This window comes from Lepidochelys kempii, chromosome 5 (genome assembly GCF_965140265.1).
Source record: "Lepidochelys kempii isolate rLepKem1 chromosome 5, rLepKem1.hap2, whole genome shotgun sequence".
NCBI lineage: Eukaryota > Metazoa > Chordata > Testudines > Cheloniidae > Lepidochelys > Lepidochelys kempii.
Genome location: NC_133260.1, coordinates 23,206,803 through 23,231,954, shown reverse-complemented (window position 1 = coordinate 23,231,954; position 25,152 = coordinate 23,206,803). Strand labels below are relative to the sequence as shown.

At 42.9% G+C, this 25,152-nt stretch overlaps 1 protein-coding gene across 7 annotated transcripts in view; it reads left to right on the top strand.

Annotated features, from left to right (window-relative positions):
* Nucleotides 1-25,152, top strand: part of PDZD2 (PDZ domain containing 2) — a 334,633-nt gene that overhangs the window by 27,516 nt on the left and 281,965 nt on the right. For 5 of the 7 annotated variants that reach the window (XM_073343667.1, XM_073343666.1, XM_073343665.1 and 2 more), the window contains exon 2: nt 23,784-24,130. The exons of 1 other annotated variant lie outside the window; for it this stretch is intronic. The gene's annotated coding sequence lies outside the window, so the exon portion shown is untranslated. The remainder of the gene's footprint in view (nt 1-23,783; nt 24,131-25,152) is intronic. One more of the 7 variants, XM_073343664.1, reaches the window with a different exon arrangement.

Below are 25,152 nucleotides of genomic sequence, written 5' to 3'. Positions count from 1 at the left end.
AACCGGCCCCAGGACCGACCCTTGGGGCACTCCACTTGATACTGGCTGCCAGCTAGACATGGAGCCATTGATCACTACCCATTGAGCCCGACAATCTAGCCAACTTTCTACCCACTTTATAGTGCATTCATCCAGCCCATACTTCCTTAACTTGCTGACAAGAATACTGTGGGAGATCGTGTCAAAAGCTTTGCTAAAGTCAAGAAACAATACATCCACTGCTTTCCCTTCATCCACAGAACCAGTAATCTCATCATAGAAGGCAATTAGATTAGTCAGGCATGACTTCCCCTTGGTGAATCCATGCTGACTGTTCCTGATCACTTTCCTCTCGTGTAAGTGCTTCAGGATTGATTCCTTGAGGACCTGCTCCATGATTTTTCCGGGGACTGAGGTGAGGCTGGCTGGCCTGTAGTTCCCAGGATCCTCCTTCTTCCCTTTTTTAAAGATTGGCACTACATTAGCCTTTTTCCAGTCATCCAGGACTTCCCCCGTTCACCACGAGTTTTCAAAGATAATGGCCAATGGCTCTGCAATCACAGCCGCCAATTCCTTTAGCACTCTCGGACGCAACGTGTCCAGCCCCATGGACTTGTGCATGTCCAGCTTTTCTAAATAGTCCCTAACCACCTCTTTCTCAGGGCTGGCCACCTACTCCCCATGCTGTGATGCCCAGCGCAGCAGTCTGGGAGCTGACCTTGTTCGTGAAGACAGAGGCAAAAAAAGCATACTACTGAGCAGCAAGGTCCCCAGAAGGAGCAGGGGACAGCTGTGCAAAGTACACTTTTCCCATGGGTGGAAGCCCTTCTGTATAAACATGACAGGCATCTATGGTTTATTTTTCTGGGAGTATGGAAAGAGGGAGCGGCCATTCTAGTCTCCAGTTTCAACAATTAACTGGAAAATATCTGCATGGACATTAATAATGCTGCAAGGAACAGCCACTTGCCCACAGTAATGGCTACGGAGGGGAAGAGGGTCCTGGGCACCTGCAATTGGAGAGTCAGTGGGCAGTACAGCCAGACTGATCCCTACAAGGAATGAATCAATGAAAAAGTTCATGAATTAAAAAGCCAAAACCAGAAGACCTTCTGCACTCCATCCTGCTGTACACAAGCCTTAGCCTCCCATGAATGTTTTTCAGGTAGAATGTCCTTAGTTTTAAAAATAATCCCAGTTGGGGCCTGAATGGTATGGAGGTGGCATTCTCTCTCCACACCCTTTCCTTCTGACTTCAGGAGGCCTTCAGGAAGGGAATCTAATGTACACCTCCCACCATTCCTCAGAGTTGTAGAGCACCTCTTCTTCAGTAAAGGCACCAACCCCCGTGGTGAGGGTCGGCAGCCTGGCCTGACCCCTCTATAGGCTTCAGAGGTTCACAGCTTCCCTATGAAACCAAAACAGTTTGTGTTTCTCTACCCTCAAATCAGTTTTAAGAGACTCTTCAGAGCCTATGATGGGAATCCTGAAAATGGGCTTCCTGTTGCCACCCACTTATGAGACCACCTACACCTCACAACCTACAGATTCTTGGCGGGGATGGATGATCCTATTTAGGCTCATTGGGATCTGCTGTGTGTCTTAGGGCTTCCACTGGGTAGGGGTGATTTGTGAGGGACCTGTCTAGCCTATCAAGGCCTGTGAAAAGCCTTGTAGGGTTTGTGGTAGGGTGTTGGGATTGTAGGAGCCAAGGAGACTTAAGATTTGTGGGGTATGTTGACCTCTGAAGTATGCAGGAGGGGTTGAATGCACCTGTTCTGCTCTCACTCGGCTGCCCTTTTTCTCTCTCCTTTATTACAAACTACGTTTTTCTTTTTCTTTCTTTTCTCTCTACTCTTTCTTATTCTTTTTCCCCCCTTTTTTCGTCTTCTCTCTTCTTTTCTTTTGAAATGCTTAGATCTTGTTTAGCAGCTTGATGGAGCAAATTATCCTTCACAGTGTTACTAATCAATACATATGAATGGCTCAAGTCTTGATAGGAACCAGTTAGAACTTGGTCGTGGGCACTAGAGCAGGACCTTGTGAATTTTAGCTTGCTTAGTCCTGCTGGAGGTTCCTGTACAAAGCTGTACTTCCCAGGCTTGGCACAGGGAGGGGTGCATAAACTTCACCCTCAATGAGACTCTAGTACCTTGCAAAGCACAGCCACATGAAAAGTGATGGATGTTTCAAGGCTGCTTGTAAAGGTCATTTAGTTTTTTAGCCAATAACACTGTCCATCCATCCTTTCGCTTCTCGCTTATCTTCTGAAAAATTTCAGCAGGGCTGCACTTAGCAGCAAAGGCTTTTCCCTGCTCTCCAGGCCCTTATCTAGTTTCCATGTTTCCTGAAGAAAGTAGAGCACTCATGAAAATGAGTACCAGTAGCACTAGTTGAGTTAGAAATTGTGTGGGTAAGCGCTCTGCAAGTTTTCCCACCCTGAGTATTTTTGTCTTGGCTCTCGAGCACAGAGCTTGCTAATGGGGGTTGAGCTGTGCCAGAATGTCTGGTGGTTTTGTGATGTGTATGGACAGGAACTGCAATAGACCACCAACCTCATTTTCTCTTGAGATCTCTCCAGGATTTAAGCCCAGCGATGAAGGCAAGTGCAATAACCCTTCCCAACACACATGGTATTCATCCTTTACATGTATTTATAGAAAAGCCTTTTTCCTGCTGACTTCATTTAAGATTTTGGAAGGAGGACAAGAGAGATAAATAAAAGGCTGTGGAAGATAACTAATGTTATTTTCTCCCCACACTCTGAGTAGGTGTCCCTCTTCTGTTTTCAAGCAACTCTGCCCAGCACAGATGGATCCGTCATTTGCATCTGAGCTCTTTTGTATTTTAGGCATTGATCCTAGAAACACATACGTAAAGTTTTGCACATAAATAAGTATTTGCAGCATTGGGGTCTCATATTGTAAAATTGTTGGGGTGGGGTAGTGTGTTTGTGTGTACAGCACTATGCATAATGATAATGTTCAAAAAGATCATTATTCCAGCAACGGTAAAGTGCTACTTCGTTTAGCATTAGGTGCTTGAATAACTCCAGCAAAGCACATTCATGTGAACAAAGGTTTATAATTGCCTTCTAGACATGGAGTATATTATAATCATCTTTCATACTGTTCTTACTAACAATCTGTTGGTTTGTCTCTGGATTTTTACTTCACTGGAGGCTGGGAATAGATTTTGTACGTTTTTGTGTGTGTGTTAACTTTTTGTATTTGTACCTACTTACTTCCATAGACTCCCAAAGACCATTTAATAGCCGATTAAACAAGTTCAAACAATATTTTATTGTATATACACTAAATTATATTTACAGAACATGAAGGGCGTAACAGTCAATATTAAGGAACACCACAAAAAAAAAAGCACTTGTTCTGAAAAAAATAAGAACAGGGAACTACAGTAAATATGCAAGCTGCATGTCTTTGATCTGCCTTCTGTAATATAAACGCAGAGCAGTGTGTACATTTTGAAAAAAAACAACTCTCTGTCATAAATATAAAGGGAAGGGCAAACACCTTTAAAATCCCTCCTGGCCATGGGAAAAACCCTTTCACCTGTAAAGGGTTAAGAAGCTAGGATAACCTCACTGGCACCTGACCAAAATGACCAATGAGGAGACAAGACACTTTCAAAAGCTAGGGGGAGGGAGAAACGAAGTCTCTCTCTCTGTCTGTGTGATGCTTTTTCCGGGGACAGAACAGGAATGGAGTCTTAGAACTTAGTAAGTAATCTAGCTAGATATGCGTTAGATTCTGATTCCTTTAACTGGCTGAGAAAATAAGCTGTGCTGAATGGAATGTAGATTCCTGTTTTTGTGTCTTTTTGTAACTTAAGGTTTTGCCTAGAGGGATTCTATATGTTTTGAATCTGATTACCCTGTAAGGTATTTACCATCCTAATTTTACAGAGGTGATTCTTTTTACTTCTATTAAAATTCTTCTTTTAAGAATTGGATTGCTTTTTCATTGTTCTTAAGATCCAAGGGTTTGGGTCTGTGTTCACCTATGCAAATTGGTGAGGATTTTTATCAAGCCTTCCCCAGGAAAGGGGGTGTAAGGGTTGGGAGGATTTTCGGGGGAAAGACGTTTGGTGGTGGCAGCAATAAAGTCCAAGGGCAAAAGGTAAAATAGTTTGTACCTCGGGGAAGTTTTAACCTAAGCTGGCAAAAGTAAGCTTAGGAGGTTTTTATTCAGGTCCCCACATCTGTACCCTAGAGTTCGGAGTGGAGAAAGAATCTTGACACTCCCCCTACTAACCCAATTCACTGCCTTGTGTGCACAATTCTTCCCCTAGATAGAGGATGAGAGAGAATGAACCAGAGGGGACAGATGTTACTTATGTTGTTTACTTCGCTACTGGAATAAGCTTAAACACTCCAGTGATGAAGGCAGTATAAGAACCTATATAGAACAGATTAGATAGACAAAGCCAGGAAGTTCAAAGGTGAAAGGAAATGAACGGTTGAGGCCCAAAAATTGACCTACCGTACTGCTATCCTTTCCCACTTCTTGTAATCTATTGATAAAGCCAGTCCTACTGTTGTTCCCTGATCTTATTCTTTTCAGAACAAATGCTTTCTTTTTTATTCCCTGCCCCTCCCCCCCGCCCCCGCCCCAAAAAAATCCTTAAGCAACAAAATGCTATCAGCTCTACTCTAGCCCTCACAGTAACAAAAGTGCTGCCCTCCCTCCAGGGCAGAATGCTCTTGTTGAGAAAGCAGATCTTGGTTCAGATTTATAGGGAATTATTTCAATGTTCTAAAGAGTTTCAAAGGCTGACGCTCAGGTATTTACGTGAAAAATATGAAATACACAGAAAAGGGCAAGATAAGGACAAAAATGGTGCCTTAACTTCACATTGTGGCTACTTCTTGGAAATTCTCCAACACCAAAGGTATAATGGAATCTGGCCCAGCACTCTTCTTCCAGTCCAGGACCACCCTAGTGTGCTGTAAGGAGGAGGGTGGCGCTCCCCTGGGAGTTACAAATGAGAGCTCAGAATCCTGAGAGGCAGGAGTCCGGAACTCAGCGTCCAGAGTGGGAGCTCGAAATGAGAGCAGAGCAGGGATGAGCACTTCGGGGAGGGGATGGCCCTGAAGGAGGGAGCAGCTGGAGCAGTGCTGAAGGCAGTCAGGGTCACCTACAAACTTCCCCAGGCCAGAGACGCTGAAGGCTGAGAGCAACAGAGGGAGATGCCTGTTGGCTCTGAGCTGGAGGGCTGAAGCAGGAAGGCCAGAGAAAGCTGAGGAATGATGGAGGGGTGAGACTGCTGATGTCTCCAGGCAAGAACTTGAATCATACAGGGGAAGGAGGCAGGGCAGAGAAACACCCATCTTGAGGGGCTGAAGTGAGGTATGAGGAGAGATGCCAGAGCCATACCTAGCCACTGGGGTGTGGTGAGAGAGTCCGGAGCCATGTTTGGTATTGGACTGTTGGGATGAATGTATTGTTTGGACTGTGCTGGGGGGATTCTGGCTTATGGCAGTGGGATTTTTGGTAATAAACTAACCCTTCAAAAAGGGTTATTTATATAATTCTTAAGCTGTACTGAGTTTATTTGAGGAAATGAGGGAAACTGAGGTGAGGGGCTGCTTGCAGGGCCACTCTGAGGCCACCAGGGAGCATCTGGAAGGCAGCCATATGTTCACAAAGGGGCACGTTTTTATGAACAGAAATGATTGGTTGCTTACTAATGTCATTTTGTTTTTTACATGATCTTGTATATGAGTTTATACCAGGCAATAAATCTTTGATTCTGTTTTAGTGATTTTGTAGCCTAATAGTTCTTCTGACTTGAAAATTGACAAAAACTGATATTTTAACAAAAAATGATTTTTCATGAATTTTTTCCCTTGTAATTTTCTTAAAAGCTGTCATCTATAATTCTCTAATGATGCAAATGTCTAAATTGGGTGATGTATTTATTTCTATGTAAATATTTTGAAAACATCGGTGTATTATTAGCATTGCATTTTTAAATACAATTTTTGTCAGTCCCTAAACTAAAACTTCTTTGAGAGCTCGTCCCTATGTGTATTCCACTGTCAGTTTGCATGCGCTCCATGTATATGCACTCCGCATGCCTGGAATTAGAGAATTCTTGCAAGCAGGGTCTGTCGGTTCGTGCATGCGCCCTTGCCCTCCTTGTGTTTTCAACTGAGGGCCTAAAGGGTGGAGTGGACCAACCGCTTCTCCAGTTTCTTCTTACTGACACATGGCCTGGGTCAGAACCTCCAGTCTCTGGAGCTGCTTCTTTGTTATTTTTCTTCAGTCTGTAAATATTTTAAAGATCGCCTTTTCAGTGCATTTTGTACATAGGTCTTATTACTTTTAGTAAGTTTTTTTTTTTAAAATAGGTTTCAGAATAACAGCCGTGTTAGTCTGTATTCGCAGAAAGAAAAAGAGTACTTGTGGCACCTTAGAGACGAACCAATTTATTTGAGCATAAGCTTTCGTGAGCTACAGCTCACTTCATCGGATGCATACTGTGGAAAGTGTAGAAGATCTTTTTATACACACAAAGCATGAAAAAATACCTCCCCCCACCCCACTCTCTTGCTGGTAATAGCTTATCTAACGTGATCACTCTCCTTACAATGTGTATGATAATCAAGTTGGGCCAAGGAGAGTGATCACGTTAGATAAGCTATTACCAGCAGGAGAGTGGGGTTGGGGGAGGTATTTTTTCATGCTTTGTGTGTATAAAAAGATCGACACTTTCCACAGTATGCATCCGATGAAGTGAGCTGTAGCTCACGAAAGCTTATGCTCAAATAAATTGGTTAGTCTCTAAGGTGCCACAAGTACTCTTTTTCTTTTTTTAAAATAGTTTTTATGTTTTCTAGTTAGATTCCCTACCTCTGGGAGCTCCTTCCCTGTCCCGCCCTATTATGAGTAATGGACTATGCCCAGTACTCCAAGCCACAAAAACTGTATGTCCTGCCCCTGTTCCTTCTTGGTTAGTGATGGCCATCAGCATCACAGCTTGGTGCAATATCTTCCACTCTTTCCTAGCTATACCCGTAAGGTGCAGGAACTCTGGCTTAGAAAGCAACCTATGGAGAAGTCTGTGAGGCTGCAGTCAGACCCAAGCTGAGACCCACCATATGGCAACCTGAATCAACGCTGACTGCCTCCCAGCACGAGGCCCGACTCTGCTGCAAGGGAGTCCATTCCCACAAACTCCCTCTTGCAGTCTTGTAGGGAAAGCAGAGAACACGCTCACAAGCATAAGAGCAAATGTCCATCTAAGTCTGCTACAAAGGCGACTGATACAGCTCTGCCTACATTGGGGCTGAACAAGCAGATTTGCTCATAGGACTTAGTACATCCTAAGTCCTATGGCCAGGACTCAAAAGCTCATAAAACCAGGGCTCGATCAGTACCAGATCTCAGACCAGTGACATCACCACTCTCACCATCCAAGCCAAAATGTTGGGATCTGTCAGTTTCAGCATGACCAGAAAGTCAACCGCAGATGGTACTGTTGCTGTCTCATGCACCGTCAACACAGAGCCTCCCTCCACTGACTCAGTTTATCTCGTCAGTGGGACCTTCTCTCACTAGCGAGATTTTGATTCATAAGAACAGCCATACTGGGTCAGACTAATGGTCCATCCAAGACCAGTATCCTGTCTTCTGACAGTGGCCAATGCAAAGTGCTTCAGAAGGAATGAACAGAACAGAGTAATTATCAAGTGATTCATGTTCTATTGTCCAGGCCCAGCGTCTGGCAATCAGAGGCTTAGGGACATCCAGAGCCTGAGGTTGCATCCCTGATCATCTTGGCTAATGGCCGTTGGTGGACCTATCATCCATGAACTTATCTAATTCTTTTCTGAACCTAGTTATAGTTTTGGGCTTCAACTTCCCCTGGCAATGAGTTCCACAGGTTGATTGCACACTCTCTAAAGAAGTACTTCCTTTTGTTTGTTTTAAACCCGCTGCCTATTAATTTCATTGGGTGACTCCTGGTCCCTGTTATGTGAAGGGGTAAATAACAGTTCCTTATTCACTTTCTCCCAGGGTGGATTTGATTTAAATCATGATTTAAATCATGAGTCAGGAAGACTCAATTTAATCATGGATTAATACATAAAAGTGCATTCTTGTTGGTTGTTATCTTAATACATATTCTTCACAACTCAGAGATAGATGTAGGTTTCATTTTTAGAAGTGATTTATACATTTTTATACTATACATTTTTAAGTGATTTATTTTGAAAGATTAGTTTTACAGCTATATCAGAAAAGGAATGATTGGTTATTTCATTTACCAAATGTAATTGAAACAGATACTTATTACGTCATTGGGAGGTGAACTATCTCCAATTAAAGAAGTTAATCATTAATATTTGGAGGATTTTCTTGCCATGCTGTATTAGGCGGAGAACATCACCAGACAGACATTTTAAATGGTTTTATTTAACTAAAACAACAATATTATGTATTCTGGATTTTTTCTTCAACAGCAAACATATAATATTTTAACAAAACAAGCATATGAATTTTTGAATTTAAAAAACTTGAATGTTTAACTAAAATCAGGTTTGTTTTTGTTAAAATTGTATTTAACTAAAATAGTTAAATGAAGTATTAAAAAACAAAACAAAAATTAAATCGACCAGGTCAGCCAGGTCAACATGAGAAACTTAAAATATTGGCTTCTGCAGCTAACTCAGTCTTCTTCACCTTCATTTTCCTGTTTGTTCATAATCTGAAAAAGAAAAACAAGCTTTCCTGCTTTTTCAGGTCCCCAACGATTTCTCAATTTGGAATGAATTAGTCCAAAGGAAGAAAATATTCTTTCTACACAAGCAGAAGAAGCTACTGCTGTTAAAAGTGAGATTATCACTTCTACAGTCTCTGAATCCAAGTGCTTAAGTGACTTCCACCAGTTCACTGGTGTGACTTTCTTTAAAACATCATCATCAAACATATATTTCTTGAATGGTTCACCCTTAGCCCTGAAGTTTATTAAAGTTGGCATTATGGAGGGATGATTGCTGGATGTCTATGTCATAGGCAGCTCCTCTTCTTCAGCAGTCAAGGTTTGACCCTAGTACCGAGTATTGAGAATATTTGCAAGAAAACGAGCTGGAGATCATGCTTGTCCCATTCGTTTTTTTTAATGCTTGTAATTCAACTCGGTCATTGCGTATTTCTCTTTTTAAGATCTCACTGAGTTCCTTCCAAACGTCAACAGCATCAGCAATGAAACCGCTATTTCCCTGCGTTTTGTTCAAGGCTACAGAAATAGGCTTCAGGGTACTCGGCATGTGTTCAACATTTCTCTTAAGCCCAATGTTGAGAACCTTGGCTGGGGCAGTGTCATCTGTTTTTTTCACAATTTTGTTCACAAACAGTTATCAGATTCAGCCAGTTCTTGATCTAGTGCTCAAAACAGTCCACTACTGAGTTCTGTCGCGCGTCTTGTGGGAGAGTTAGCTTGGGTCCTCCCACATTTTTCAGAGCAGCTGCTGCAAAGTGGCTGTTATGGAAGTATTTTGCAATTTCAACATTAGTCTTTATTTCTGGAACACTGAAGTCTTTGGCTAGGAGGTGCACCAAATGAGCACTGCAACCGAATGTTGTTAGCTTGGGACTCTCTTCTAAATAATTTCTTCTCAACTTGGATACATTTTCAGCATTGTCTGTGACCAAGCTGTGTATGAGACATTTGAATTTTTTCCCAACAGTTTGTTATAGCTTTTACTGCTACTTCTTGTAAGTATTCTGCTGTGTATGCATTTCTTGATGTATCAATTGTTTCTGTAAGGAAGACATTTCCCTTCTTCTGTTGTCACACAAGCACATACACCAGGATCATTGTGAACATTGCTCCACCCATCAAGACTTAGGTTAACAATTTTACCCTCCAGACCAGGGATGGGCAAACTTTTTGGCCCGAGGGCCACATCTGGCTGGGGAAATTGTATGCATAGCCATGAATGTAGGTCTGGGGCAGAGGGCTGGGGTGCAGGAGGGAGTGCAGGGTGTGGGAGGGGGCTCAGGGAATGGGTTGGGGTGCAGGAAGGGTGCGGGTTCAGGAGGGGGCTCAGGGCAGGAGGTTGGGGTGCAGATGGGTGAAAATAACTTAAAGGATTTACCAGTATGCCGGAGTCCCAAGCAGGGGGTGGGGCCTCAACTGGAATGGGCGTGGCCTTAACAGGAAGGGGCAGGCCTTTAAATCCCTGGGTCCTTTAAATCAAGATTTAAAGGGCCTGGGGCTCTGGCTGTGGTAGAGGCGGCCGGGAGCGCAAGGCCCTTTAAATCGCCGGCCTGGGGAAGCTGGTCTGGTATGGCGCACTGGTTCTTGCCGGTACACTGTACTGGCTTATTTTCACATCTGAGAGCAGGAGGGGTACGGGGTGTAGCAGGGAGCTCAGGGCCGGGGGTTGGGGTGCAGGAGGGCTGCGTGGTGCAGCAGGGGGCTCAGGGCAGGGGATTGGAGGCAGGGTGAAGGAGAGGTTTGGGGGTGCGAGCTCCGGCCGAGTACCGCTTCCCTGGAGCGGCTCCAGGGTACCAGCGGAGCATACAGGGGCCAGGGCAGGCCCTATGCCTGCCTGCCTGCCCTGGCCCCGTGCCACGGCTGGCACCATGTCCCTGTGGCCCCTGAGGGGAGAGGCAGAAGGCTCCATGCGCTGCCCTTGCGTGCGGGTACCTCCCCCGAAGCTCCCTTTGGTCAGTTTCCCTTCTGGCCTGCGGGCCGTAGTTTGCCCACCCCTGCTCTAGACCTTTTGCACCTTTTGCATACTGCTCAATTTCTCTTTCATACACTTTTTCCAGCAATTTGTCTGCGACATCTGCTCTGTTGGGTGGCCTGTATCCTGGTCTTAATGATGGAACAATGTTAATGAAGTGTGGGTTCTCAATCATACGGAAAGGAGAGTTTGTTGCATAAACAAACCGGGCACTTTTTTCATCAATTACCTCTTTTTATAAACTGCTAGTTCTTATCAGAAACTTATCTATGGTTGTTTCTGGATGATGGAGATTTTTTTTCCCTTTTTGCTACAGGTGATATACTGTGGCTATGTGATGTACCTGATGTGACTGAAACACTATCATTGGCAGATAATGCTGAAACTATCGAAAATGATAGTGATCTTGCAGGTGGATAGTCTTCAGAAGCCTGTGTGTTGAGGATGGATTCTCCTACACAAAATAAGTCAGTGCAGTTATTTAATTATTATTACCATACTGCTCATTTAGTATTACTCATTGCATTCACTGGCACTCAGTACTGCTCTAAAGGTGAAATTGCAAAAGGAAGATCTGCCTATTTCAGCTATCTTTTTTTTAATCACAACTGGATCTAAAATGATAGCACCATACAGTAACAACTATACTTTTTGCTCAAACATGAGAATTCAAGAATAGTCCAGAAAGAAGACCGGCAGTTCTTAAGAAAGAATTGTGAAATAAAAAAGTTTACCAACCTGAAGATTCTGCACGTTCAGACATGTTTCTTTCATCATCTTCAATGCAGCTTCCTCCTGAGAATGAACACTTCTCATGATGTTGTTTCATTCGGGCGACCAGGCCTTGCATTTCTTTGTTGCACTGTTTGCATTTTGCACGTATGCCTGTCTTACCCACAGGTAGAGGAACTTCATTAAAATATTCCCAAACTGGGTCTCTTTTACAGCCTGCTGCCACTATAGGTTTTTCCTTCTAGTGAGAGAATAGTACGGTAGATCTCAAATCAATGAAGGCTCCACTCAGAAAGACCTCAAGACTTCTGGAATATGCTGCTCAAACAGTTTCTCCTTGTCCAGATCTATTCTGCCCACAACAGTCTTCTATTCATTGACCTTTCTGAAACTTTGCACTTTTAGAGAGAGGTAAGGGATTGACTCTGTGTACACAAATTTGCAGAGGGACAATAGGCTTGAGGTCTGTTATTTCTCACCTCTATATATTATTTATTTATTTAAAACATATTTTTCCTGTTAACAAGCATGTTATCTCTGGAGACACAAATCCAGCTAAGCATCTCTGATGGTATCTTCTAGACTGAGCACTGAGTTCCATTGGGTAGATAGAAAGATTAACCTAAATAGTCTATACAGAAGCCCGTGGAACCCCATAAGATTGGGTCCCTAATCCATGAACTATTAGAACTCATTTACAAAACTTTTCTTAAACATTACATGAATATATTGTCTCATACTATAGAATTAGAATTTATAATCCCTATTCAATGATGAGATATCTTTGATCTATAATGTATCTTAATTAAAACTATCTTTAGATAGGTTTTTTCCTTAAAAAGCATTTTATTAAAAAAATCTGATTTCTTTGATTTAAAAAAAAATCCATTAATTTTTATCCACCCTGCTTTCTCCACACCATTCATGATTTTATAGGCCTCTATCCTATTTGCCCTCGATCATCTCTTTTTCAAATTGAACTGTCAGTCTTTTTGATCTTGCCTCATATGGAAGGTCTTCCATGCCCTTAATCATTTTTGTTGCCCGTCTCTGTACCTTTTCCACTTCTAATATATCTTTTTTTGAGATGGGGTGACAAAAACTGCATGCAGTATTCAAGATGTGGGTGCACCATGGATTTATATAGTGACATTACGATATTTACTGTCTTTTTATCTATTCCTTTCTTCATGGTTCCTAACATTTTGTTTGACTGCAGCTGCACATTGAATGGATGTTTTCAGAGAACTATCCAGTGACTCCAAGATCTCTTGCTTGAGTGGTAACAGATAATTTAGACCCCATCATTTTGTATGTATAGTTTGATGATGTTTTCCAATGTGCATTGCTTAGCATTTGTCAACACTGAATTTCATCTGCCATTTTGTTGCTCAGTTGCCCAGTTTTGTGAGATCCCTTTGTAACGCTTCATAGTCTGCCTTGGACTTAACTATCTTGAATAATTTTATATCATCTGCAAACTTTGCCATCTCACTGTTTAACCCTTTTTCCAGATCATTTATGACTGCACCAAACTCTCCAGTCGTACAGGCTGCCAGGGAGTGATCTAGATGACTATGTCCAAAATCTACTCCTCCTGACAAGTCTAAACGTCTAGACTTGTTGGCTTCAGGTGACATTGTTTCAGGAAATACTTCTACGTGACATTTGCAGGGCAGCTATGTGGAGTTCCAGCCACATGTTCACGAGACACTATGCTCTAGTACAGGACTTCTCCGCTGTTGCATCCTTTGGGACAGCGGTCCTCCAAGAGGCTCTCCCATCTGTATCCTTGCACTTTTCTCCTACTTGAGTCCTGCCTGTCAGCCACCCGCAGTGGAATACACATAGGGACCAGCACTCGAAGGAGAACAGAAAGTTACTTACCTCATGGTAACTGGAGATTCTTCAAGATGTGTGATCCCTATCTGTATTCCACTACCCGCCCTCCTTCCCCTGTGTTTCAGGTCATAATTGGATTCATGGTAGAGAAGGAAGTGGAGAGGAGGTTGGTCTGCTCCGTCATCATGCCTTTGGTTGGAAACATAAGTTGGGCAAGGGCGCATGAGTGGGCCAAAAGGATACTGTTTGCAAGAATTCTCCAACACCAGGTTCATGGAGCACTGACATCGACCCCAGTAGAATATAGATAAGAATCTCACATCTTGAAGAACTCCCAGTTACTATAAGGCAAGTAACTTTCTTTTTTTTTTTCTTTTTTTTCTTCCTAGATGTTCTTTAATGGAATGAGGTAAAATCAAATTTTACATTTCATACACTGAAAGAAGCCAAATTGATCATTAGTATAATTCCATTAAGGCAAAGTTATGCAGTCGACGGAATAATTTATGGGAAGAGTTTGGCCCCAAACCATTTACAAAGTAACTAGCAAATTAGGTACTACTCATACAGTGACCGCACTGGGAACTAATGTACTGCAGCCATCTTGATATCAATAATCGATTGTACACAGCCTTGGACAGTAGAATCTCCTTCACTGATGGAAGGAATATTAGCCAGAACTTTGGGGTTATTTTCCTGCTCTTTTTAGAAGGGTCACACATTCTATCCTGGATACTCAACCAAGACTTTGGACCTAGATCAGTGCAGCAACCACACTGGTAGTATCACTTTGCAGTGCCAGAAGAGCATGCAAGTTGTGGTATGGAACTTCAACACACAGCCTTCTGCTCCGGAGGTCAGAGTGTACCTACATTGTACCTACAACGTACCTACATTGCCTTATGGATTAATTCATGAAATATGGTTCCCTGGATTACACAATGATATGTATGCAGAATGGCTCATTGTAGCTACATAGAACAAATGTTTTGAACTGGAAAGTGAAATAAGAACACAGTGGTAATAGAATTAGATTTTTTTTTTCTTTCCCTGGTATAATGGTATAATTACTGGATCCCTCCCAGTCTAACAGTGTTCTTCTAGAGCTGTCAAAGGAACTATCAGGTACGGTGTACTAAACACAGCATGGCAGCTTTCCACAGCAGAGTGAAAAAGCAAATCCAATAAACAAGGAAATAACCGTTAAGATGAACTCCTTGTTTCATTCTGTGTGTCTGCTCACTGCTTGATGTGACAGAATGGGTGGTTTTCACTAATAATTGTCCAGGGTCCATGTTCTGTAAATCTGAAATGTTTATTAAGCCTGATTTGATTACTAGTTGCATATTTCAGTCTTAAAGGGAACACACTTTAGTTTCCAGAGATGGATTTTCATGCAGTTGTTTGGAATTTTTGTCTTTTCATGTGGGAGTGGGTAACTGAAAAAAATCTAAAGACTTTAAGACCTAATTCTCTGAGAACCATTATATTATAACAGAGCATCACATTCTAGTTAGTTTAATCCGGAGGTGCTTAGCACCCTTTGGCTCTCATTAATCTCATCGGGATCGTGCCTTCTACTGCTTGGATTCTAAGAAAATTGTGATTAATGAGTGAACTAGCTCATTAAGTGCTGCATAGTGTAAATTATTCTTGAAGTAATTTATTTAAAAAACCAAAAGGCTTAATCATTTATCTGCATAAGGGGCTTTGCAAAAAGCACCATGTTGGAACATACAAGTACAAAACCACAAAACTGGAGATGATCCAGTTAGGGTGCCAGCATATGCTCACCAAAGCATGTAGACTATGGCTCCTGTGCTCAGTAAGCCATACAAAATGGCAGCTCACCATTTTTATTTAGGCAAGTTTTCATCCCATCAATTTCCACCATAAAAGCATTTGGAAATTCATCGGTGTAAAAGGATTAACTGGGGATAATAAATTTTTGTGACTTCTGCTGATAAGAGCAGAGCTGATCAACTGTCTGCTGCCTTGCATCTGAAGGCGGTAACTGACAGCTTCCAGTAGATGTGTCTGCCTTTTTAGGACCCTAGGACAGCTTCTGCAAGCAGATAAAATTAAATTAAGCCTGACAAACCACCTTCATGTTGAAGGGAGGAGATGTTCTCCATATGTCTATTCCAGGGTTTGAATATGGGATTTTGGAGATAGACTAATGCAATAGTCTGTTGAACTATTTTCTTCATGAAGAGTGTTTATTAAACTTACAATGAACTTCTTAAAAGTTCTGTGCATGGAGCTGCTCAGTTATTTGAGGGGACATGGACACTATAGAGATACAGTGGCATAGCAACGTTGCAACCTACACCTATGAAAGCATTTTTTCTGTCAGAGTAGGAACACCGCCTCCCCCAGAGACTGTAGCTATGTCAATAGAGGCCACCTTCCGTTGACATTGCGGCTGTACTGGGGTTAGGTGAGCATAGCTATGTCGTACCGATGTAGCTATGTTGACCTAATTTTGAAGTGTAGACCTGGCCTGAGTTTTCAGTAAAGAGAAGTAGGTATTGTATTGCATGCTTCCATATGAAGAAGCATAATTATTTATGCTATGTCCCATAATGGTGGAGGTAAGGTTACCTGATGACAGAGGAGGCAAATTTAATTGATAAATGGAATACCATATTTAATTTCAATACATAGGTTGCTGCTGGCACATTGATACCACTGCAAACTATGCTGACCGATACTGTTTACTTGTCGTCCGTCCCTCACCCTGTTTACTTGTCGTCTGTCCCTGTTTACTTGTCGTCCACCCTCACCCTGTTTGTCTCAACCTGTTGTCTACTGTCTTATACTTAGATTGTAAGCTCTCTGAGGCAGAGGCCATCTTTTTGTTTTGTGTTTGTACAGCGCTTAGCGTGACAGGGTCCTGGGGCATGACTGGGTTTCCTTTGCGCTGCGGTAGTATAAATAATATTCTTAATCCATATACATAGGTGGACTGGCAGAAATGTTCCAGGCTTGCAAGAGAAGAAATGAGAACGTATCTTTGGCTCATGCACTCCTTCAAGAAATCAACTTGTAACTTTTTCTTCTTTGCAGAAGGCCTGTTTTGGCTGGATGACTTCTTAAGTAATTGGCCAAGCTTGTGAAGGCCTTGCACTCAACCTGATGGCATTTCTGTGTTTGACTGGGGGAGATTGGAGGACCCTGGTAAGGGGGGAAGGGAGAATGGAGGGACATCAGGGGAAACGGAATGGTGGCATACATGGAGCCCCTTTGGGGTGGGTGTGTGTGTGTATATATGTGTGTGTGTGTGTGAGAGAGAGAGAGAATGCAAGACCCTGGAATGGGGAGAAAGGGTGTTGGGGGGTCAGAACCCCTGGTAGAGGGTAGACTGGGGGAAGGAGAGAATAGGGGGCACACAGAGCCCCTGCCTTGGGGGTGGGAAGGAGGAATAGAGAGCATGAGGGGAAGTGGGAATTGGGTCGCACCCAGAGCTAATGGCCTGGGGGGAGAATGGGAGACCCTACCATGGGGGGAGGAGGGACCATTGGGCAAACAAAACCCCTGCTGCGGGGAGACTAGGGGAGTTGCAGGGAGGGTGGCACACAGGGAGCTGGTGGGGAGAATGGAGGGATACAGGAGCCCCCCTGGAGCATGCAATGAGCTCGGCCTGTGCAAGCTATGGAGTGCATGTGACCTAGTGCTACATTATGTGACTTTATACACAGCATATGGATGTTTTAAAAGCTGAGGCTCCAACAGGAATTTAAATTGTTATTGTATATGTTGCTTTCAATTGGAGAGTATGTCTGTAGGAGAGGTGCTGGAAAGTGGAACTAATCAGTCATAAAGAACAAAGATTATAGAATCCGAGTAGTTGTTAGAAAACTTGTCTGTCATGTTTTTAACAGGGTTTGAATTGAGAGAAGTTCTTTAACCTTCCTTCTGGCCTCTGCTTGATGCAAGTTTCCCAAAGTTGTGGAGGGGGCGTTACTCTTGAACTAAATCTTTTAGTCAGAGTTGAGATTTTTACCCCTCCATCTGCCTGGCTCTAGACTTTCAAGTTAATGAAATCTATAAAATGATGTGGCCTGAAGTGTTGAGCTCATAATAAATTTATCTTAAAAAATATACAGAGCTGCAAGTGGGTGGATCATCAGATGACACTTGAGAAATCCTTGCAATTGACCATATCAAATTGAGAACCAGTCAGGAAAATAATGGTCTTTCACAAAGTGTGCAGACTTGAGATTTTGAAACTGAAAAATGGCTATGGGCAAATTAGTGTCCCTTTTCCCTTGCCCATTGTTTTGGTGACCTGTTTTCCTGGAAATGTGATGTTGATTATTGCTGATTTGGCCTATATAATTCTACAGCCTTGTAGCTAGTGATAGATATTCATGTATCTGCAAATAGGCCTGACATATAGCTGAAATTCATCTTGAAGGCTTCATCTCCCCATTCCCTACCCTAAGGCTACAAATTCTTCTCGTGTGTGTTGAGTTACAGCAGAGAAAGCTGGAATTGATTTGCAGGCTGACTTTATGCAGCTTTCATCAAAAACTTCTGGATATTGGAGAATTGTAGACAAGGTATCTTTAGAGGTTTAGGGTTTGATTTCTGAAGGCATAGTTTATTAACTAATGTGTACCTTTCTTTTATTCCTTTTATTGCTTTGAATTTTTGGAAGAAACACCACCACAAGAGTGATTCAACAGGGGCGGTCTGTAATTTGTATTTTTGTTTCAAAGTATTGATCCAGAAAAAGGGCTGCTAAACTGAGTGGAGTGTAACTTTTTAAGCAGAATATTGGATCAACAAAAAGGATAATAATGTCTTTTTTATTGTTGTTATTTTTTTACTGTTTTTATTTCCATTCAACATTTAGAACTCAATTTAGTCCTTATAAAAGTGGCTTCAGTCACTTTCAAGCTTTCTCAGGTGGTGGGATGGATTAGTGTCTTAGTCTCAGGGCTGAAAAGACTCCCTGGAACCACACAATTAGATCCCACCAGCATCAACTTATCCTTCCTAGGTAAATAAAACTAAGTTCCAAGCAGATAAGATCTTAAAAACCAAGGTTCTGTCTGGTCCCCACAGGCCTGTAAGATCTCATGGCAGTTTCATCAGAATAGTGGGTTTAAAGATCGTTCACCAAACTCTGTGTTGAGCACAAATATTACCTCTATGAAAATCCTTTATTTATTTCAAGCTGTTTGTTGACTAAGGGGTTAACATTCAGTAGGGTGTTGTCAGCAACTGGGGCTTGGGTCTAGTATCTGTGTATAGGCAGCAGGCTGGAAGTGCCTTTTTTGTGTTTGTCGTGTCTGCAGCCATCACATAAGTGGTAACATTACAGGGAATGGAGACAATTTAAAGTTCCTTTGTGAGCTATAGTTTGGCAATTGAAAATATATGCTTCACCAAGCGCAAGTTATTGTCCTCCTGTAGGACTTTGTTAAACAGATTTCAAATCAATGGAAGGAATGAAAAGGAACTGAGTAGGTTACATTCCACCACAGTCTGATGTTTCACAGCTAGTACATTCAGATGTGTGTTGGGAAGTCCTGAACCAGGATTAAGACATATGAATTATTGTGAGGATAATAGGCCATGATCCTGCATCCTTGCTTCAGCATGGAGTTCACTGCAGGATCAGAGCCATATCAAGTACTGAGGAGTTTACAGTGCTTTTCATCTGCAAGGGAAAAACCGGAACGAACTAATCTTCACAATGCTGCTGGGAGGTAGGTGTTAACGCCATTGGGCAGATGGAGAAACAGAGGTAAAATGGATCAGTTGCTTGCTCAAGGCCAGAAAAGGTGCTGGTGTCAAAGCAAGGATTGGAATGCAGCTAAGGACAGCAGGATCGGGCCTGATATCCTTGAACTCCAAGCACATGTAAACAGAGGAGAGTATTCTGTCCGTATAAGAATAAAACAATAATTGAAAAGTTCCCATAAATGAAACATCTGGCTCACCCATCTCAGGAATACATGTGACACATTCCCATCTGGAAACCACATTAGGCATAGCATCCATGCACTGAAGTGTTACTTAATGGGAAGAAAATCTAAAAGGCTGAAAATCAAAACAGAGAAATAAGTACTTCATCATAACAAACTCTGAGTGTAACTCAAGCCAGAGAATCCAGCCTGCACCTTAGAGCCATAGGGTACTCGGAGGCCTTGTAAATGTCTTTCTCTTAACTTTTTGTAAATTGACTGGCTTCTCCCAGCACCCAGAATAATAACTCTTTGCTTTCAAACTCTAGCTGCACCTTTCACTGAGCTGAGAGCTGTGAACTACAGCCTCACATGGTGCTGCTGGCTTGCACTCTAAAATTATATTCCTTCTCTTTATTAGAGCAGAACAAATGGCAATTCCTCAGCTCCTTCAGCGATAAGGATTTCTTAGGTGCTGAACACATATCTCCCTCTTGGCTAATTAATGTGTCTCCAACTGGTTTGTGGTGATGTAAGTGATGACAGCAACGCAGCTTGCCTGGAGCTCCTCCTATAGTAGATACCAAGCTCAGTGGCTTTGATGCCCTTACCTAACTCCCATGACTTCTAAATTCTATAGTGCCCTGGTGTGTGCTAGGCACCCTTCTGACAATTGTGACCCAATCCACTTAGCCAAGAAACTTTCTTGGGTCTCCAGGTTCTTGTTTCTTTATTTGTTTGTTTTGTTAAGCTGACCTCAAATTTCTAAGGCCTGGTCTACACTACTGTATCTGGGGTCCCAGTGTGGGCCAGTTGTGGTCACTCAATTAAGGTGAACTGCAAAGAATGGTGCAGACAAACACCAAAAAGCTGGTGGATATTCCAATACTTAGATTTACCAAGCCAGCATAAAACAGCTTCTTTATCATCTTACTCATTATTCAGTTCCCTTAAAACAACCCAGCCTCTGGCCTCCATCCAAGTACCCAAGTCAAAAGTGATGATTTCTGAAAATCTTATTTCCTCATATAAAAGAAAAGGTTCTACCAGTCCCAAGGATTGGACACATTACCTCCCAGGTTATTGAATATTCAAGATCTTACCCAAATACATGCTACAGCCAATTCTTATTAACTAAACTAAAATTTATTAAAAAAACAAGAGAGCGAGAGAGTATGTTTAAAAGATCAGTAAACATACAGACATGAGTTCAATCCATTGAGGTTCAGATTCATAGCAGAGATGGTAAGCTGTGTAATTGCGAAGAGTTCCTTTATATTTAGTTAATAATTTATCGTCCAATGACCAAATATCATATTCAGAGTGTACCAGCATAGCTGGGACCTCAGTCTTGTGACTCAAACTTCCCCTGATGAAGCTTAAGCAAATCTGAGATTACAGAATCAGGACCCAAGGATCTTTTATTCAATTTCATGTCCTCTTTGAAAAGTTGGGAGTTCCTTGGGGAACAAAAGGTAATTAGGATGACTTTGAAGGAGGTCCATCACTGGTACTTAGCTATACGAATTAACATAAGGCAATTTGCTTGTTCCTCCATCATTCACAGATGACTTGCTATACATTTCAAAGAGAGATGAATACAGAGATATCTGGTGTTTACAATTCATTTAAATGCCAGGATGTTCTTTTGATCTCTGAATTAACAGAATACACCATAGACAGGGACTGTTGATTACATTGTTGACACAAAACCACAAACATTATCTTCCCACATGTCTTTGGAGGGTTATTTATTTTGTAGGATGTTTAACCCTTTCTGGCCATGCGTCAAAACTACACAGTTAGGTTGATGTAAGGCAGTTTATGTCAACCTAATTATGTCAGTGTACACACTACAGCCTTGTCCTATCTATGTAAGTGCCATACGACCCCAACATAATAACTGCATCTCCATGAGAGGCGTAGGGCTTATGTCAGTGTAGTTTGAGTGATGCAGTGTCTGCATAGACACTGCATTACTTACATCTGCTGTTGGCTGTCTTGTCAATGGAGAAGCGAAATTGACAAGAAAGCCAGGCAGCTAGAGCCTGTCTGTACCCCACAGGCTTCCTGCTCTGAACCAGGCTGCACCCACCAGGCTCCCTGCTCCCAGCCAGGCTGCTGTCTGGAGGCTCCTCACTCAGGGAGTCAAGAAGCTCTGGGTGGCTGCTGCTCCGCTCCTGGCTGGGAGCGGAGAAGTGAGAGTCTGGAGGGGCAGCTGGAATCCCTCTGGGGAGCTTAGAGCCCTGACTTTCAGCCCCTGACACTGCCCATCTTCAGTCGGCAGAAGCGCTCCTCGTGAAGACACACACCACCGTTAAAGGGAGGTAGTGTGGACATCAGCCAGCCCAGTAATTCCTGCGGTGGCTATAACTTGATATAACATATGTGGACTTAGGTTTGTAGTGCAGACATGCTCTAATTCTAAATCATTCAAGGGCATTAACAGTGGTGTCCTACCAATATTTAAGAAAAGGCCCCCCACAAAATGCGTCCCCTTTATCACGTGGCAGCCCTGTGTCCTGGGGCGTGCGTGTGCTGGCCGAGCTGAGGGCTGAGTGAGCGGTGTTCTAGTCATTTGTTTTCCTAGCTAAATGAAAAAAATGTTTCCTCATAACCACAACCAGTGGGGAGGCAGCTCCGCTTGGCAAAATCACATGCATAGAAAGCTGCACTTTGCCGGAAATGTTTTTCTCGTAGATCCTGAAAAACATTGAGTCGATTAACAGTAAAGCACAGTGTTCAGTGTATTTAATTGGAAGTGTGGGTGGTGAAGACTTTGGGGGTGGTGCTAGATGGATTCTGCTTGTCTGGGAAATGTTGCTGAAAATACCTGCCATTTGGTGCAGTCTGGTCCTTCCCTGCCAAGCTTCAGCAACTTCTGTGAGCCCCAGGCAGGGATAAAACTGGCAGTTGTTTTGTCTCACAGCATACGCATGAACACCCTGGCTGGAAGCAGAGGCCACTCTAGCCACAGGCAAGCTGGGCAACTGCAGAGGTTGGCAGATTTGGCTTGGCCACCTGTCCGTCATGATGGAGGGGTGGCTTGGCCAAACTTGAGTGGCACTGTGACCCGTAGGTGCCTCGGCACAATTTCACTCACTCAAATTTGGCCCAGGCACCTCTCCATCATGACAGAGGGGTAGCCAGGCCAAATTTGAGTGGCATGGGGGAGTGACATACTGAAGAGGTGCCTAGGGCATTGGATTGTGTTGGGTGGCCTCTGGCTGGAAGGTTGCAATGGAGTGCTATATTTGAAATCTTAGAGTTCACAGTGATAACACACATGAACCCAAACACAGAGACAGAGGCAAACAGGCTGCTTCCTAAGGCAGCAAAGCACACCACGCCCGGCCTTGCTTTAAGCTGTCTCTTTTCAGACTGACTTGGTATTGCACGCTTTGATACAGAGACCCTGAGCCTGCAAGCAGGTCCAGGATACACCCCCTTCCTCCCCCACAGCTCTCCAATCTTAAAGTGATAGCTTGCAATTCCAGCACAGTCCTCAGTATACCACAGCAGTATCCAGAGAGTGGGAGAACGCTGCTGCAGGACCAGGAAGACACCCCAACCCTACGCTTTGATTCGGTGGAAGACTTTCCAACAGTGCATCATCAGTCCTAACAGCGTGTGCAATAGTGGCCTCTGCCTCCTGTGTGTAACAGGCTGGTCACCTGTTTTTTCCCCCTTAGACTCCTTTCAGCCATTGTAATATCTGTTGGCTGGATCTGTACCGAGAGTTGCCCTATTTGATGGTGAAACACATCAGCCCGCCCTTGCTCTCAAACCTCCTTTCATGCAGCAGGGGTTGAAAATGACTTGTGCAAACAGGGGCACTTGTATTCCACAGCTGCTGAAAGAAAGTGCTGCTGACTCCTTGTTTTGCTTCCATTGACTTCAATGAAGCTGTGCTGTCTTATATCAGCGGAGGCTTTGGCCCTACATGTTTTTTTTAAAAATTGTTCTTTTTTTTCCAAATATGTTATGAAAAGATGCACAAAACCACCAGCCTTTAGAATAAAATTCTGCTCTTGGACTCCCTTAGCCGGTCTCAGCTCCCCCATTCTGTTCTCCCTATGAGCACAACCCATTCCACTGAGATCAGTCACAAAGGAAGAGAGGAATCGGTGTACAGAATCACAGCTTTCAATGGTTTTCAAACACAATACTGTGTTTTGAGGTCACTTAAACATGCATCTTGGTGCTGTGTGTGTGTGCGCGTGCGTGCAAATGGTAACATTTCCCCAAACATTATTCTGCACTATATTTAACATTGTAGTTGCTAGAGTCATCCTATTCAACAGAAACTGGTGTTTATTTGGTATATAAAAAGCTCAATCTGAACCACATGGAAGGCTGTTTGTGCTGTGTGATGTGGTGTGGGGTATCCTGTCTTTAAGTTGTACCCGGCTGTAGTTAATTACAAGTTTAATACAGGGCTGCAACCAGGTTGATTGCTGCCTCAAATTTTCTTTTTCTGGTTTCCCAGGCTACACCCTCTGAACAAACATAAGAAATGCTGGCTTGCTGGTATGCAGTGGTGCAAAGTCTATAGTAGGCAGCTGCTCATTTATGCTGTTGTTTTTCTCCAGCTGCCTGTGACTGACCACCATTCTTGGAAGGACAAATCCCAAGATCCACTACTCTGGTCTGGATTGTTTCCCTGAGAGCTTTCTCTGCCTTCATAGAAGGTAGTGGTGGAGGTCAGTTAATTAATACAGCCTCACACTATAGTGGGTCTTGTCCATGTTGTCCATCTCTCCATCACCTCTGGGTTAGACTATTGCAGTGCGCTCTCCATGGGGCTACACCTTAAAATCCTTTGGAGATGGAAGATGGTCCAGAAAGCAGCAGATAGCTATGGAGCAGTTCATATTTTTGGGAGAACATGGCACCAGTGTTCTGAAGTCTGCAGTGCCTTCCTATTGGTCACTCTTGGGTGAGTTTAAAGTGATGGTTATGACTAGAGCTGAGTAAATGATTTTTTTAAATCAGTGGTCAAACAAAAAAAAACAGTTAATTTTAAACCAAAACTGATTTTTTTTCCCCTGCCAAAATGTTTCATTTCACCCAAAACAATTTTTTTTCCAGTTTTTCATTTAGTTCATTTTTGGGGTGTTTTTAACCCTTTAAATGTTTTTAACCCTTTAAACATTTTAAAAAATAAATCTACCTACATTTTTTTAAATGAAAATGTCACTTGAGAATGGAACCATTTTGACAATGTCAAAAAAAATTACATTTGGCCAAAACTCTTTGCCAAATTCATCCTTTAATTGCACATTGTTTTGGTCATCTTCAAAACTACATTTTTGGCAAATGTATTAGCTCTACTGATGACCTCTAAAGCCCTAATTGGCCTCGGAAATGCCTACCTGACATATTGCCATAGCTGCAGTCAGCAGATCCTCTCATTTTAAAAAGGGGATGGCGCATTTTTGGTCCTGCCTATGGGAGTCTGGCAATGACTTTCGCCCACTCTGGTCATGCTGCAAAAGCTCTTTGTTTGATAAGGTTTTTGGGGGCAGGATGTGGATGTGTTCCTGGGTGTGATTTGGGGTTGAGAGGCTTTTCTGGATTTTTGTTGTTAGCTGGCTGGGATAATCACTTGTCTCCTGGGATGAACTCTGACCATACATGTCTGCATCAATTGCACATTTCAATTTGTATTGCAAATGGTGATTTATGTGCTTGACTTCTAAGTTGGTGTGTTAGACTAACAAAGGGGATCAGACAGCTTCAGCACCTTCATCCACGGGGGAAGACAGCCATCAGGCTGGTGAATATAACCCACTGAGACTGAATGTATGGGACTAACTGCCCAAGCAATGGAGTAGCCATCACTGGGGCATTCTCCTGGAGAAGGCCCGTTGGATTCTCCTGTGGACTGGAAGGAGGCAGTTTAAACAGTGTAAGCTCAGGCAGAGACAACCAGATTGAGAGAGACAGACACAGAGGAGG